The 16,175-nt window shown below is 35.8% G+C and overlaps 2 long non-coding RNA genes across 3 annotated transcripts in view; one reads left to right on the forward strand and one right to left on the reverse strand.

The window, feature by feature from the left end:
- The window catches only part of LOC142603530 (uncharacterized), a 66,339-nt gene extending 54,656 nt beyond the window's left edge, over positions 1–11,683 (forward strand). For both annotated transcript variants that reach the window (XR_012837476.1, XR_012837477.1), the window contains exons 2-3: positions 2,885–3,063; positions 11,377–11,683. This is a non-coding gene — a long non-coding RNA (uncharacterized LOC142603530). The remainder of the gene's footprint in view (positions 1–2,884; positions 3,064–11,376) is intronic.
- Positions 1–16,175, reverse strand: part of LOC142603529 (uncharacterized) — a 90,932-nt gene that overhangs the window by 66,228 nt on the left and 8,529 nt on the right. The gene's annotated exons all lie outside the window — the stretch shown is intronic.

The raw sequence follows: 16,175 nt of genomic DNA on the forward strand, positions 1-16,175 counted from the left end.
TGTACTGAAATAACAGGAATACTCCCAAGAAGTAAATACTTACATAAACAATAAAGCTGATGCAAGTAAGAGGAATGCTGACTCCACAGAATGCATTGTTAACAGCATATTAGTACACATATTGGCTGAGACGCATAGGTAGTTATGCATGCTGTAAATAATTCTCTGGGTGTCAAAATAGTAGTATGCAAGATAATTGAACACAATGCAGGCAAAATGGCATGACATTTTCTTTTAAAGTCATGATTCATCCATGAATCAGTGGATAGATGTTCTTAGATTTTAACAATCTATTAAAGCAGTTGGACAAAATCCTTCTGGGGGATTAGTGATGATTTCTGTTCTTGTTGTGCTTATCGAAATTGGGGGGTGTGTGTATATACATATATGAAGCCTTTACTATCCGTTTAGATTTCCTTTCAGAAATTTCAAAGTGTGGTTGCTTTGCCCCATTGACTATAATTTTGTTCTTGTGCTTCTCTGCAAAAATAATTTATTTTCTAGCCTACCTTTGACTATATAAGAACTTCATAAGGAGTAGCCAAAAAGAAATCTGCTTCAAATTGAAAGTCTTGAAATCAGGTATGATCACGCAAACAACCAAGCAGAATTTATTTAACCTTCAGTCAGCTGCTTAACCAAGTTGAAATTATTGAGAGCCCATCAGCAATGATCAAGATGGAGAGACTAAATGAAGAGGTGCCTCTTCTTTTTCTTCTTCAGTGCCCTCACCCTTTTTTTTTTTTTTTTTTTTTTTTTTTTTTTTTTTTTTTTTTTTTTTTAAAGTAAGAGAACCACTGAGCTGGTAACAAGACTTGAAATGCCGTGTCAGCTCAGCTAGCATGGTCAAGGAGCTCAGCTGTAGAAGGGAAATAAAACTGTTAAGTTATGGCTGCCCTCCAATCAGTCACAGGGGTAATGATGTTTGGCTTTAGTCAGGTTATATGTCAGTAAATATACATCTCTCAGACAGCCTTTAAGACAGCCTTAAGCTCATGCTTATTGTTTTATACAGATAGGGGTCGGATGCTGATATATGGTGGTCATAGGCCACTGAAATAAATTTCACAACATTCAGCAGGTAAAGTTAATCTCAATAGAACAGAATGTGACTGCAGTTTTGATAGAATATTCATTCCATTGACAGTGATGGGGCATTTTTTCTCTGTTAGGTTTTGTGCAAATCACTCAAATGTAGATGATTCCCCCCCCCCCCCATTGTTTCTAAATTTATTACTACCTGAAGTGACCAATTACATTTAGTCTTTAGTGTAGAGCCTTGGCAAGTTCAAAATTCCAGCTTATAAACACTACTGGGAGCTGTATTCTGATCACTTGCCCTCCTCACAGGAACATATGAATCAAATTCGAAGGTAAGGAGACCTCAGAATTCCAAGTTCTGCAAATACTGGAAAGTCCAAATGTCATGTCTTTCATGTGTGAGTGATGTTGTGAACTCTGTCTCAGGAGCAAAGGACTGAGACAAGACCACATCAAAACAGAAATTCTAGACTTACAGCAGTATGAATTAAAATCCTACTTTAAAATCTTACTGTAGACTTAGACAAATATTTTTTACCATATTTTTCTGATAATATTTAAATTTCCACTTAAACTTACTGCTAAGGAATTTGTATCTATTTGCAAATATTGAATCACGCCTTCCATTACTGTAGATCAACATTAGTCATTAAATTCCACTAAGTGTCTCAATAGCATTTGAGATGTAAGATGCACCACTCAACTTTTTAAATAATGTACATTGGGTTGTTACAAAAAGCAGAAGGTCCCATTATGCCAGCCTTTGCTCTTACTAGTATCCAGTATTACCATTGCACAGAGTAAGAAAATGTAGAAATACAGCCCACATGCTTTTCATGTAACACCAATACAATTACACTAGAATTTGATAAAGCCATAAGTAAAACTTGCTTATGGGTCTTAGTATATGACGTAGTGTTCATTTTTAATTTAGCAAAAATGTGGCTGTAAGTCTAGGGTTAAATTAAAGCACCAAGCTGCCTTATGGTGTAGCAGCCTTTAATCCAGATCTCGAATAATAAAACTGTTTTAATTTAGTGGGATTTATCAGAGCAATGGCTTAACTCTAAATTTTTATTAGGTGTGTTTTGTCAAATATCCTTTGAATTCAGAGAGAATTTGTCTGGATAAAGACCAATAGTGGAAAAACAACAGGTAATGTCTAGGATTGCAGGCAGAAATTGTTTAGAAGTTGATTGTATATGAGGCTTTCAATGTTAAGCTTTGTTGATGTAGTTTTGTTGGTTTTTTTAAAGTTATTGTAGTCTATAGTATGGCAGAGTAACTTTTTTCTAAGTCTTTAGTCTATGTACTAATGTGAAAAAATTTAAGATTTCTGATTATTACTAAATATCTAAGTGCTTATTTGATCAAGAATAAAAAGTAACTCAAGGAACAATTACAAAGTCCATCCTCAGCTGAATTCTGTTGAAAGCACCTAGCTTAGCTTTCAAATGTGCAAGCCTGGTCAATAGATGGTATCTGTACTAGCAAACCCTGCGCTGGTACAGTTTGTACTAACAAACCCAGGAAGGGAATCCGGGGCCCAAGCCTGGGGAGGAAGGAGGGAGCCACCTACTTAGCTGAGAATTAATATACAGCTCCAAGGAAAAGAGATGGCAGCAGCAGCAGCAGCAAAGAACAAAACTTGTTTGTATTTTAATAAAATGCCTCCAGTGCAGACCCACTTGAACTGGAGAAGTAACTTGCTTCGTCCACAGGTGTAATCCTTACCTCTGCTGCTGAAAGCTGGTCTACCATAACACACTTCCTCAGGCTGATTATGAAGCCTAGTATGAGGCATGACCTAACTCTTGATTTTTTACTTTTTGTGTTAACAAAGGTTGTGTTGCACAAAGAGTTCTGGGTGGCTGAGCAGAGGCCCTGACAGCAACTGTGTCCATCATCTTGGCTGGCCAGAATCCATATAAGTAGCGACTCTGCTGCACGTATGGTTGGATGAACGTTCCTAATGAACAGTTCTTTGACAATGAAAAAAACTAAACTCCTCCAGAGAACCAGGTAAGCCCAAGTTCATTGCTAGTGAGAACACGGCACAAGCATTGTTTGTATACTTAAGACTGATGGAAATTTGGGAAGTGGGTGTGAATTCAATTTATATGTGATGCTGAATTTAGTCTTCATAATATGTCTGGATGTCCGATTATAAGCATACATATACTGGTCACAATGTTTAATTACTTAGTGCATTTGCTGCTCCTTAAATTACTTCTTACTACCTTGTCGTGTCTGAAAATAACCATTAAAATAAAAGCCATCACAGCTATCCAGCTGTATTTAAAATGTATGTGATCAGTATGTTGGCCTCCTAAAGACAGGTTTCCCTGCTTGTCTAGTGATAAGTTTCAAATACCAAATAATATGATTTATAAAAAATTCTGGATCATATTAAGATTTTAAAATTAATTTTTAAAGGAAATACATCCACATCTTAGGCAAAGGTACAGCTTTCCAACAGTCTATGAAACATACTACTTGTATTTTATCACATGCAGCTCTACTGAAAGAGGAAAAAAGGTTGTTCATTGCTTCCATCTTTAAGAAAAAAGTTTCTCATTTTATTAATCATGCTTGAAAGGTAATGTTCTTTATTGGATGTACACAGACAATTTTTTATTTGTGATCTAATTTGTAGATACAGCAAATGGACATTAAGCTTTGATCCATGCTATGTCATGGTTCTCAACTGGTAAAGGAGAGATGCCATTTCTTCCAAAGCATTGATGTTGGTATCAGATAGCAGTTTTGCAATTTTTTCCCCATTGAAAATCCTGACCTTTATGGGAGAGGGGCAAAAATTCATTCAGAAGAGTTTAAAACACATATTTCTTCCCTAATGAAATTTTTATTAAAAATGTATTTCAAGTTGGTGTGTAATGTTTTACTATTATGCTCTCCATTTTATTTACAAATCAGTTATTTTGATAACTGGTAATAGGGCTATGAAACAGGTATTCCTGTTGTCTTGTATCTGTATTAGCATACAAATTGAACAGATTAAATAATTTGACTTAGTCTGACTCCAGCTACCCCCTGAAACATATACTGTAGTTCCTGAATCTCATATCCTATATGTTTAAAAACACCCACGCTAAAAGTGGTCGTGATACCTGTGTGTCTCCATTCATTCCTAATTTCATACTGTACTAAGGACAAAATTTGGAAGCTCCTACATCCACTGCTCAGTTTTATTTCTGCTTCCTCATTCTAAATCTGCAGAATTTATCACCTAACCTTGCTCTGGGGATGGAAGAGCAGTTGCTAATAGATTCCAGGAATCATTGGTTCCTTGGCACCACGGTTGCCAACCCAGGGAGGACTTTAGCTTGCCTTTTTCTCAGAGGTATTCCAGTAGGGACAGTGATTAGGAAAGAAAATGTTCTTTTGATTTTATTTCCTGTGATGGCTGAATTTGGACTTGTTTATATAACATGTTTCAAACACATCACGAATCTGTTATCTGACTGACTGCTGGTAGGAGAAAGGAGGACAAGCAGTGGCCCGTGCTGCTGCTGCTAACAGTTTCCATTCCTCACATCATCCTGGAATTGTGGTGTGGTGGCTTTGTTTTAATGTATTTTCCTCATCTGTTATCTTAACCAGATAATATAGGGAGTGAAGAAGATGGGAGGGCCCTGCCACTTGCCATTTACAGGCTGCTCTCTTTTCCAACACAGCCCCTTAAAATAGCAAAATGGTACCTTTGAATGTGACGGACTTCAGTTCCTGAAGACATTTCTTCAGGAATCCTGAATTTCTTCAGGAACTGAGTACAAGTCATATTTTCATATTCGCTGAAAGGCACTCACACAATAAATTCCTACAGGACACTTACACAAATACAACCAATCAATGCAGCTTTAGCCATCTCACCAAAATTTCTTATGGGAAGACAATCCTGGAGTACAAGAAGTTTCCTCAGGTAGAGTTACCTGATAAACCTAATGATACCCAGAGCACCTGATGAACCTCTAGGTCTATGCAAATAGTCTTATCCTAAACCATAATAAAAAACATGCACTCCACCATCAGATCCAGAATATCAAACATTTACCTTCCTCAGTGTTGTGGTTTAACCCTGCAGGCAGCTAAAACAACCACACAGCTGTTCGCTCACCCCCCTCCCCAGAGGGATGGGGGAGAGAATCAGAGAGGAAAAAGATACAACCCATGGGTTGAGATAAAGACAGTTTAATAGGACAGAAAAGGAGGATAATAATGATGATAAAAGAATATACAAAACAAGTGATGCACAGCATGATTGCTCACCACCCGCCAAACAACACCCAGCTAGTTCCCAAGCTGCAGTCCCAGCCCCTGGCCAGGTTCCCCCCAGTTATATATGGAGCATGACGTCATATGGTATGGAATATCCCTTTGGCCAGTTCGGGTCAGCTGTCCTGGCTGTGTCCCCTCACAGCTTCTTGTGCACCCCCAGCCTCCTCACTGGCAGGCCAGTATGAGAAGCTGAAAAGTCCTTGACTTGGTGTAAACATTGCCTAGCAACAACCAATATATCAATGTGTTATCAACACTACTCTCATCCTAAATCCAAAACACAGCACTATACCAGCTGCTAGGAAGAAAATTAACTCTATCCCTGCTGAAACCAGTCTTGACCCTGCAGGTCAGAAGAGATACTATCGTGTGGCTGCAGATAATATTATGGGTTTTATGGACCTACTATTCCTGGCTGGTGTCCTTCTTTTAAATCTCCATTGAGAACAAACTGAACTGCTGGAGAATATTTTTAAATGTGCTTCATGCTTTTAAATTTTGTGGACTCACTGGTCATGAACTGTCATCCGGTATCCTTACTTCCTGGCTGCACCTCAGCATCTGTGTCTGGACCACTGGCATTTGAAATAGCTTGTTGGAGGATTTGGAGTTTGTAGTTGCACTCTGAGAGCTTGAGCTGGCCTGTATGTAACACTACGGTTTCACCAAGCTGACATTTCCTAGCGAAATAATGGCCCTTCTAAAAACTTTTGACAGACTGGTCCAAAGTCTGTGCTAACACCTAGCCGAGCACCTTTCTCTCCTTTGAGCCAGTTATTGACTTCAGTAGGAGAGAAGTCAAGCTAACACTGAACAGTTTTGGAAACCACAAACTACTTGTATGATTATGGGCTCTGATATTTTTATTAAAGGAAATTCCTTTGCTTGGTTTTTTATTTACCAGTGATTAAAATAATTTATGAAACAGTGGCTTGAATCCATAAATGCATGACCATCTTTTCTTTCAGAAATTTCTTGATGGATTTTATTTATGGTATTACTGTATTCTGTAGTGTTACCAGATCAGTATGGGGAAAAAATGTTTTCTCAGATATCAGGATATTGAAACAGAATTCTCACAAGTCTGATAAATTTGCCTTTAGATAGCATTTATACAAGCAGGCGTTTAGCAAGCAGGCCTGATTCACAAGATTATTAATTGGACAGTTTTAAAGAGGCTTTAGAAATGTTCTATGCTCATCTATCTATCTGATGTTTTTTCTCTCTCTACCCCATAACATTATTAAGAGGCTCTTCAAAGGTAGACAACTAGAGTATATAGATGATACCAATTTGTAAAACCAAGACTGCTGGATTTGCTTCATATTTCAGGGCATGGGAAACATGTAAACAAAAACAACTTACCTGGTCTACAGCCAATTTGTTTTTGACAAAATATGCTACAGATTTTTTCATCTATATTCTATAGCATTTTCATTTTTAAGATTTAGAGTTAAGCTCAGAGACTGTAATATTTATAGTACAGCTGTTATATTCGCTAAATGCTGATCCAGGTCCTAAGAGAAAATTATTATATCATCAATATAAACATAACAGATTTTACCTTTTAAATCTGCCAGGAGAATTTTTATGAGACTCTGAAATGTTGAAGAACCTTTTTTTTAATCTGAGATGGTATTAACTAGTCTATATTCACTACAAGATGATTTTTAATTTTTTTTTCTAATAGCTAATTTTCATGCAAAGAACATGCTCTAATATTCTGGGCTTGTATAGCACTTTTAAAATAGGCTTTCTAAGATGTCACATGAAGAGGATGACGTTTCATAAGCTTGATGCAAATGTCATCAGCTGAAAAATTACAACTATTACCAGGAACCCCGTAGTTAAATGAAATCCTTTACATGTGTAAACTGAGTAAGAAATGAGAATTCGTGCTTGTCTGGACTATAAATAGGCATGAAATTATTCAGATATTTTCTGTATGATCATCATATGTTAACTTTCACCTAGTAAGGCCCGTTTCAGGAAAGCGCTTAGACAGATATTTCAAGCTATCAACTTCTGTAAGCATGCGATTAAGAGCTTTCCTGAAGAGCGACCTTAATTATCATTCTTACGATTTAAATAAGGTTGTCTATGTCTGCACACCTACTTAACTTGGGGAACAAAGACTCAGCTTTTCAAATGAACATATTAAAGGCTTGTATTTTCCTCATTGAATATATTAAGTTTCTTCCTTCAGAGAAGGAGAAACATTTTAAATTATTTTTGAACAGTTTGTCAGGGACTGCTGGTTTTTAACTCCTCTTCCCCTCCTGGTCAGGTTTAAAAAGCATTAAGTTATGGGTTTCTGAATTTCCTATTACAGATTTTACTATCAGCTAATTCTGACTGTTCTTCTGTTTAATATTTGATCAGTGTCTGGAAAGGTTTTCGTTTGAAGGGAACATATGATCAGTAATGACTTTGATATTTTTGTCTTGCTGAAAGTTGGCTGTCTTTTAGCAGTGCTTTTAAGGCTATGAAATTACTTTTGTGTTTTGCAGTAGTGTACCTTGTGTTGAGTTTCAAAAGCTGTAAGTCCATCCACGGCATCCCTAATGTCATTGTTTCCTCGTCTTTTTTTTATTTTTTAGACCTTTTCCTAATTACAGGTATGCTACCATGCAGTATTATAAGCAGTTCTCCTAAAAGCTCCCTTTTAAGATTTAAAAAAAAAATATTCCTATTTTTTTTCCTCTGCTGATTTAAAGAAAACACATTAAAACACTTCTGATGTAAAAAGTGGGTCTCATTTAGGGCATGTCTCTATCTTAAAAATGTTAAAAAAGTTCCTGATGCTTTATAATGATTTAATCAAAAGTAAGAAAGTTCCCTTTATGTGGATAGGGATCAGTATGAATTTTTTTTACACTGATACAGCTTATTCCCATGAAGGAAACACAAGTCTTTTAAAGTCTTTAAAAGCACCTTTTAAAGCACTGTACTTTCACATATGCCAAAATTTTTGCTGGCATGATAATGTCAGAAAAAAACCCAAGTCACACCCTTTTCTGTAAATACATTGGCGTAACTGTTCGGTATTGATTATTACTTCTGTGCTGTTACAGATTCTTCATTGCAACATGATGATTTGTAGAAAACCATGGAAATAAATATTTGCTTTGTTTCTTACAGATTATTTTTGAAGAAAACAAAAACTTTTCCAGCTGTTTTTGTTAAAGTATGATGTTCCAACACAAAGATGTCTTCAAGAACTGCTAATATAGGTCGTTGTTTAACATTTCATAATAGACTACCCAAGAACTACACCAATGTCCAGAAAATGAAAGGCAAATAGTCAAGTAGTAAATTTCTAAGTTTACATAAATGATTGGGTAGTACAGGTTCAAATCTATGCAAAAATGATTAATTCAGCATTTTACTGAGGCTGATAAATGAGATGTTAGCAATCTCTGTGTATGGGTTTTTGGATTACACTTTTTCTACTTATATCTTCACTGAACAGATTTTCAACCCTTATAAGTAAAATATCTTTTTCCTTTTTTTTTTTTTTTAACCAGTGCTTAACAACCTACAGCTTATTCCCGTATCAGGAAAAAATATGAAAATGTCAGGAAAAAAAAAATCAGGTAAAGTACTTCATTAATGCATGTCCAGAATTCAAACACCGTTTAAAATGTTGACGTGTTTTTTTTGTGTGAGCGCAACAAAGGCAGGCTTTCTGCCAAGTTTGAAAAGTACTCTGGAAGGAATGGAACTTAGTAACTCTTCATAGTGTATACTTCTAAATACTTAACAGAAAGCAATTCATTAGCTACTTAACATAGTGTTAATCAAATCACAGCTGGCTAGAGCCATGACAGATATGCCCAATAATCTTTTGCCAACCTGTTTCAAATGCAGCTAACTGATGTACAAAGTTCTCTCATGACTATGAAGATGGTAAGCTTCAGCATTAAAAGGAGGTATTTTCATGGGTTACTGTACAAGTTTAATAAAATAACATTCACTGCAATGAATACTTTTGCCCAGCTACTGCCGAAGAATATACTATGAAGATTGGTTGATTCTTCTCAGTAAGCACTTCCTAGGCTATCTTTGCAAGGTAAAAGACTAAAGGAGTCAAGTGTGTTACAAGATGCAATTTCTGATTTTGCATTTAATGTCTAGTGGTCCTGTGGTGATTGGCACAGATTTGGCTTTGAAAAAACACTATTTAAAGATTTCAAATTAAAAAGATCTCATGGAGCATTGAAAAACACATCTAGAGATAAACTGCAGTCTTTAATCACATGGGTGTCATTGTGCACACAAGTGATCTGTTGGAATTTAGTGGGATGCTCTCATGAATAAAGGTTTCTGGAACTGACCTCCATTTTTATTGCACTTGGCTGCTGAAACGTAGAGGTATTTTTATTAATTAAGATGAATTACTCTGATATTTTCCATAGGCAAAGTTTCTGAAGGCAACCATAACATTATTTTCTGAGATATTTGTCTTGCCTTATAGAAGGTGTTTCATCACTGTCAGAAAAGCTCCCTGTGTAGTTCCCAAAGAAGCCTTACAAACATTTAAATCCCCTACTGGAGGGGAGGTTGATTTAATTGGGAGTCACCGTACTTTTTAAACCTCACTGAAAACAACATAAAAATCCACAACTTTTTTTTTTTTTTTTTTAAAATCAACCGTGGACCTGAGTATGATTAACAGGAAAATCTCTCTACAGCACTACAAGGAATAATTAAGCTGTACATTTAGTCTGTGTTTGCCAAATGGGAAACAATATTTTTTACCACAGGCTCCCCCCCCATCCCAACTTTATCCATCTAGATAAACATAATTAAGTAATGGATGATGGTTTGTTAGCATTCTATTACACATGTTTGCAAGGGCATTAAGAATAATCATAAAATGCACAATAAATATTATAGGTATTGAGGTTTTCAGCAGTGGAAAACGTGACTTCTTCAAATCTGGGCTGGAAACATGTATTCCTACAAATTAACTATTTCTCTATGCAGAACAGTGACTGAGATACTGTTGTCTTAGTTGATTTACATACACTAATTGCTAGTTCCTATTAAGCACTGAGTGGTCACCTGCTGAATGATATTAATAAATTAATATTTTCAGATAGCAGTTATTAACAAATAGTAGGAAACACTAAATTCACTTTAGATTTTAGCAATGAAAAAGGATTATCCTTTTGTTTAGGAACCTGTTTGCTGCTTTGCTATTCAAACAAAGTGACCTAGCAACAGTGTCAAAATTTGCAGTATTTTGAATTGTATATTATGTAAACGTACATGTACATATATATTTATATAATGGTAAAAGTTTCAAGCAGACAGGGATGGAAATATTTATTTTTTTCTGCACTTTGACTAAGTCACATGATCAAAATGTCTCTACTAAAGTGACTCATCTGGCTGGGAAATAATTATGTTCATATTTTGCTGCTGAACCTTTAAAGCAGAGTAAATTCTCCATATACAGGACCTACAGGAATAATCCATATTTATGGCTAATGCAGTTCAAAGTAAAATCTGAGCAGGCACTTGTAAAATTCCTCGCAGCTAAACTTCCCCAAAAATCCATTTAACAGCTTAGTTCACTAGCATATGGCTCATCCGTATCTTAATTAATGCACAGCTGACAAATCAGAAGACAATACTATAGAAACAATATGACTTGCCAGCCTGTGGCAAAGGGAAGCCATAGACTTTACAGAAAATGAAGAGTGGAAATGCTCAGCCATAGCACAATTGGCATAATCTGTACAGGCTTCACAACATCACCGCATGTAAATTCACGTCATGGCGTTGGCCTTGATTCAGTGAGGTACTCACAGCCAGTGAGATTAAAGCACAGCAATAGCCCTTCTGCTTCTGACTGGATTACTCAAATATTACACTGAGTTGAGGCCTTTATATGGGACTACTTTGGGTTCTATTTACCAAAGTGATGTCCCAAATTATTAGTAGGCAACAGTGGTAAAAACCCCTTGCTTTTACAACACACTAACTGACAGACATTCTGACTCATCTGACTCTCTTGATTTCTCCTAGGTTTGGTAGAAACACTTCAAGTCCAGGACAGACAACTTTGGAGATTTGAGTACAACTTCTGGTACATGTTGGAAAAACATACAGGAATTCCATATTCTGCTTCAATGACAGCATGGAGGGATTGTTTTAGGAACAAGAAGTTCCTCAATTTTAAAAACTCTGTTCTGTGTCTGACTTCTGAAGATAACAAGATACTTTTGCTGTTGTTGTCATAGTGATACTTGTCACTTAAGAATTTCCTGACTTTTCAAAACAAAAACCCCCAACACTCAGAGAACCTTTCCTTTCTTTTTAAAGATTAATTCTGTACATATGTATTTTAATTTTCAAAAAATTAAAAAAACTAGCAAGAGAAATCTATTTTTACCTCTGCTTAGTTCTTTGTGTTTAGAGGAGTATGTTCAGAGATAAGAGAGTCTCTATGCTCTTGCCAAAGGTATGAACATGTAAAATACGATGGAAAGAAGCATTAATACCCTGCTGCACGAGGGTGACAAATGCAGACCTTAGAAAATGCTTTTAAAGATAAGCATTATTTCTGTTATGCCAAGACACTTGCTCAATTGAAGAGGCACAAAACCACCACTACTGGAATTTCAAGTGAAACCTCAATTTACTCTTAGAAGTTAATGATTTTCAGAGTCTCAGCTGTGGCCAAAGGGCCTGAATTCTGCTCCTGTTGTGTTTCTATTGACTCCACTGAGAACAGACTGGAGTCCAAGAAGCCATAATTAAGGAGGAAGGAAGTGCAAATGACCCTACAGGATGACTCTGAATTTAGGACGTTATTGTGGAGTATTTCTGCACAATTTTGATGATCAATTGTTGTGGTTTAACCCTGCAGGCAGCTAAAGCAACCACACAGCCATTTGCTTATTTCCCGTCCCCTACTAAATGGGATGGGGGAGAGAATTGGAAGAAAAGTAAAAATTATGGGTTGAGATAAACACAGTTTAATAGGACAGAAAAGAAAGATGATGATAATAATATCAATATGCAAAACAAGTGATGCACAGCCAATTGCTCACCAACTGGTGAATGATGCCCAGCTAGTTCCTGAGTTGCAGCCCTCCTCAGCCAACTCCCCCCATGTCCTATACTGAGCATGACGTCATATGGTATGGAATATCCCTTTGGCCAGTCTTGTCAGTCAGCTGTCCTGGCTGTGTCCCCTCCCAGCATCTTGTGCACCTCCTGCAGAAGGCTGGCAGGACTTGGGAAGCTGAAAAGTCCTTCACTTAACTGCTTAGCAAGAACTAAATGTTAGTGTGTTATCAACATTATTTTAATCCTAAATCCACAACACAGCACTATACCAGCTACTAGGAAGAAAATTAAGTCTATCCCAGCTGAAACCAGGCCATAAACATTGTCCTGCATGAAGCAAAACAGTAATAACTCCATCTGATGGACATAATTAGTTCTCTTTTTACCTGGGGATTGTGTGTGTTTGTAACAAACACTGTTACTTGTTTATTACTGTGATACTTCTAATGTTAGTTATTATTAATTTGATTCTGGTAAAGTTTCATTCTGAATTTGTTTAAACACAACTCTTCAAGCAAAAAATTGTAGTAGCAAAACCTAAAAGAAGCGTTCATTAGGAGTAAGTGTATTTATTTTACATATATCTTTACATGTCTTCGTAACGATAGTGTCTAAACTCCCAACAATTATAGCAGTTCATTCTCAAGATCTTTAATGAGAGATAGTCATGGCTGTCATGGTTTGTGTCTCCAGTTCTGAAAATACTTTGAGGTGGGTATCTGGGGCTACTGATGATGAGCACTAGCTTTCAGTATCATTTAGATGCTATATGTATCTAAAATTTAGGCTTTATCTAATTTTTGGACTGCTAAAATCAGAAGCCCCTTTAAAAAAACAAAAACCATAACTGTGCATGTATCACCAAAGGTACTATGGGTTAAGATCAGAAAACAACAAGAAAAGAATTAAGGCGCTTGTCTGATTTGCATAACCTTTCAGATGATAGTTTCAATTTTTGTCCTTTTGGGATGCGCATCTGGTAGTATAAAGGCTATAAATCATTCTTGTGAGCCAAAATATCATTTGCTACTGTTAGAAGGCAAGTTAACAGTATTACAACTTTGGTGAAATTTGAATGCATTCCACGTTCAATTTTTTTAATAAGAACTGTAAATAACAGACCATTTTGGAGTATAATAAACGATCCCTTCCAAAGTCTAATGATAGCTTACTTTAGTTATAGCCATTCTTTTACAGCAACAGACAGCTTTAAAAAATCATTCTTAACAGCATACACATAATTTTAAAAAGCTGGAATAAAGTTTTGGAGCAAGTCCATTCATTTAATTTATTCAAGCATGACAAGTACTAGGAATATCTTTGATGACCTAAATCTCATCTTACACAGGAAGCTGCCTTATCTTTTGGGATTTCAGTCTGAACTTAGTGTTCTCTTCACAGGTATTTAATATTCTAGAGATTTCCTTTCTGCTCAGAATATTGCTTATCCTCATTGATCAAACCTAATCAATCAGATGCTAAAGATTTATAAAGTTGTTTTAAAAATAATAAGATTCTTAAAATTAATGAAGTCTATATTAAAAATTTACCTCTGAATTTGAAGTCTCCGAAGAATCATATTTTCCAGATTTTTACTGGAACCATAAAGAGTAATATTTAATTTTTTTTAATTAAGTAAATCACCAACTCCTACTTAATCACACAGCTTTGGAAGTTGCAAATTTAAAAACACAGCAAGGTTTATGATATACTTGAGAGATCAAAATAATGGAGCCATATTAGTAGCATTAACTGCAGCATTATAGTGTTCTTTACCTACACAAAGGTAACTATTTTCAAACAAACTAAGCTTCAACTGTTCTGAAAAAAATAGAGAGGAAGAAAAGTCAAGTCCCTGTCAGAGAAATACATGGCCTCTGGTCAGGCTGTCATTTTGTGTTCAGCCCAAGACATAGAAAGCAGGCGGATAAAAAATACCACACACATTAATGCTGTTCATCATGAAAAGAAACGATAAGATGAACTTCAGTTTGAAACCACAAATATTGGGCTTGGAAGAAAAAAAACAAATGCTCTTTTATTATAAAGTTTTGCCTGCTCATTGGTCTTGGTCTTGCTGTAGTTATAACAGTGTCCCATCACCACAATATGTAAGCATGACTATAGCCATGCAAAAACTCTCCAGTTAGAGTTGTGTCCAAGGAAAAAGAAAAAAAAAAAAAAAAAAGAACAAAAATTACTTATTCTCAGTGGACTTTTTTTTCCTTCAAATTTTACTATGTGGTCAGATTTATTCTTGAAGAGAAAAGTATGACATACTTGTTTCCCAGCTTCATGCCACAAGCTAACCATCGACTGGCACAGCCTATATTGTCCTTTTTGCACAACTATATCTTTTTTATGGAATAAACAGCAACAAAAGCTAGCCAACTCTGCACAGCATAATGGGATTTTAATGTATTCTTCTTGTCGGCATAGTGTATTTCTGTGATAATTTTATGTGACAGCATAATTAAACTGGAAAACAATTCCCATTTCCTAAGTATTTTATCTATTTATCATCATTTATTTCTTTACTTTCTCACTCTGCTATAAATATTATTGTAAGGAGAGTTAAATAAGTTAAACCAATGCAATTACTTTTACAGATTGAAATTAACTTCATATATCAACTTATACTGGTTTGTATATAGCACCTAATATTTGCCCTGTACAAATAAATGCATTTGTTGCAGTATATTTATAGTGTCACAACGGTTTCCTTGTTTGCACTCCTTTTGACTAATGTTCTGTACGTTAAAACTTGACATTTTAACAGTATTTTCAAACAATTTCATTCATTATCAAATAACCATTTATTACATTGTGGCAATTTGAAACCAGTTACTGGACCCTCTAGGCATTGCTAAACAATGATTTATCAAGGAGTGTGCAAATTTTAGTGCTTATCATAGCAAATACACAAAGTAACATTAAATAGTGACTTGACAACAGCTCTGACTAAATTATTTTTCTTTTTTAATCTTGATGAGTCATATTCAGTAATAGAAGTTTGTAAATGCACTGGAAATTGAGAGCATTATTTGAGATTGCTCCATTGTAGAAGGCTCTTTCTGGTTTGCTCAATTCTTTTGCGTGCTTCAGGGATAAAGTGAAGACAGTGGCACACAACAGACGTGTCTCTTACTGCCTTTTTATTTTCTTATGGTGCCTCATGATGCCCTAACATTGTTATGTGTGACAGTGCTTTTCACATTTTATTTGATCATGAATCTAACACAATCCACCTCTACCCAAATCTGTATTGACTTTTGCTTACCTAGAGTTAATAGCAGTGATGCAAAGGATTTTCAGTTCTGTTTTCAGGAGAAATCTCCTCCTTCTCAATGTTCTAGCCAACAAATAGGACTGACTTAATTTCATATGTGACCACTTCACTGCAAGATGCTGTGCTTATATCTTCATTCCTTATGTCCCCTATTTCTATTGAACGGGAGATCAACAGTATGTCTGTGGGAACAGACTGATAACCCACAAATGATAATTAGGTCTCTGGAAGCATTTAGGAGCAAATGTTGTAAGGTATTTGAGGGACACATCCCCATTCTCAGAGATCTCATTAATCACTGCATAACTCACACATTCAGCTCAACATTAAGTAAATTGAACGGCTTGAATATTACAGATTATATTCACAGAAGGAGTTTCAATGACTTGGGAGTACTCCTCACTTGTGAAGTTCATACATGGACTATAGCTGAACAAATATTAACACCAAATTTAAATGATCC

The sequence above is a fragment of the Balearica regulorum genome, chromosome 12, assembly GCF_011004875.1.
Source record: "Balearica regulorum gibbericeps isolate bBalReg1 chromosome 12, bBalReg1.pri, whole genome shotgun sequence".
Classification (NCBI taxonomy): domain Eukaryota; kingdom Metazoa; phylum Chordata; class Aves; order Gruiformes; family Gruidae; genus Balearica; species Balearica regulorum.